General features: G+C 41.9%; 1 protein-coding gene across 1 annotated transcript in view; it reads left to right on the top strand.

Moving 5' to 3' along the window:
* Positions 1 to 1880, top strand: part of LOC106514242 (growth factor receptor-bound protein 10) — a gene marked incomplete in the record, with an annotated part of 85345 nt that overhangs the window by 44606 nt on the left and 38859 nt on the right.

Here is a 1880-nt window from a genome sequence, read left to right as displayed (position 1 = left end):
GTCTCTCTCTCTTTCTCTCTCTCTCTGTCTCTCTGTCTCTCTCTCTTTCTCTCTCTCTCTGTCTCTCTGTCTCACTCCGTCTCTCTCTCCCTCCCTCCCTCCGCAGCGAAATCCAGGCTCTAGTTCTCCCAACACTTCAGCAGCCGCGCTCTGCTTTGAAGCGTTTCTTTAGGAACGAGCTATCAAGCTAAAGCGAGAGTTGACTCCTCCCACACTAAGAAAACAGGAGGGGAGGGGACAGCTGAGCTCCTGTGCAGCGGAGCACAGAGAGGGAGAGAGACGAAGTAAACAAACAAGCAGGAAAATGAAACTTATCGCCGTCTTTTTTTTACCGACCTCAAAAAAAGTTATTGTGCAATTAATTGATTTATTGTCTATCGCGACAGGCCTATTCCTGACTGAAGATTTTGCCAAACTGCCAAGAGGCCCAAGGATCTGCTTTATGGCTAGAATAATTTTTTTTCTGGTGCAAATATAATAACTTCTGTTTTTTCTTCATTTAACTGAAGAAAACTCTGTCATCCAGCTCTTTATTGAATCCAAACATCGTAGTAAAAGACACAGTTTTGTAACTTCATGTGGAGAAAACGAGATGTACAACTGAATATCATCAGCATAACAATGATAGGAAATATCCTCAAAAGATGACAGGATTGAACCAAGAGGTAGCAAATAAAGCACAAACAACAATGGCCACAAAACAGAGCCCTGTGGAACACCAAAATGAAGAGGGCAAGAACAAGCCAAAAAGGTTGATCTGTCAGATGACAACCATTTTAAATGGTAAATGTACTGTACTTATATAGCGCCTTTCTATCCATCCAGGACATTCAAAGCGCTTCACACTACAGACATTCACCCATGCACACACACATTCACACACTGATGATGGCAAACTACATTGTAGCCACAGCTGCCCTGGGGCACACTGACAGAGGCGAGGCTGCCATATACAGGCGCCACCGGACCCTCTGACCACCATCAGTAGGCATGGCGGGTGAAGTGTCTTGCCCAAGGACACAACGACCGAATCGACTGGACGGGGATCGAACCGGTGACCTTCCAGTTCCAGGACGAGTCCCCTAACCACTCTACCACAGACACCCCAAATTTTAAATTTTAAAGCATCACCTGAGATACCAGCACAACTCCTCAGTCTACCTAACAGAGTCCGATGGTCAACAGTGTCAAAACCTGACAACAGGTCCAACAAAAGCAGAATGGAACAATTACCTTTATTGCATTGCATTAAAATGTCATTTGAGACTCCTGAAGAGCTGTTTCAGTTGAGTGAGATTTACGAAACCCTGACTGAAAGTGGTCCAGCAAACTATGTTCATCCAGAGCAGCAGTTAGCTGCTTAACTACAACCTTTTCTAGAATCTTCGCCAGGAAAGGAATCTGAGAAATGGGTCTGTAACTACTAAACAAAGAAGAATCGAAGTTAGCCTTTTTTAAGAGTGGGTGGATGACGGCAATCTTTAGATAAACAGTTGATCATTAGTTTGAATGGCTCAGATAGACAATAGAGTGAAGTGGTGCTATATATAATCCTTTCTGGTTGTAGATGTTAGGAGGAGGAAGGAGTGGCTAATCTTGTGAGCAGAGTACTAGAGTAAATGGATTCCACTTATGGGAGAAATAAAGTAAACAACAGCCCTAACATCAGGGGTGTTGAAAAATAATAAAAAATACAAACAGGTTTTATTTCTGAAATTCTACACTGAAATAAAAAAAATATTGAGCAAAAATTTTTTTACAAAAACGATCTTAAAGGGGTAGTCATTTGAACATACAGTGGTTTGCAAAAGTATTCATACCCCTTGAACTTTTCCATATTTTGTCACATTACAACCACAAACATAAATATATTTCACTGG

The sequence above is a fragment of the Austrofundulus limnaeus genome, unplaced genomic scaffold (genome assembly GCF_001266775.1).
Source record: "Austrofundulus limnaeus strain Quisiro unplaced genomic scaffold, Austrofundulus_limnaeus-1.0 Scaffold18, whole genome shotgun sequence".
Classification (NCBI taxonomy): domain Eukaryota; kingdom Metazoa; phylum Chordata; class Actinopteri; order Cyprinodontiformes; family Rivulidae; genus Austrofundulus; species Austrofundulus limnaeus.
Note: the sequence above shows the minus strand (reverse complement) of the source record. Positions and strands in the feature narration are given on the sequence as shown.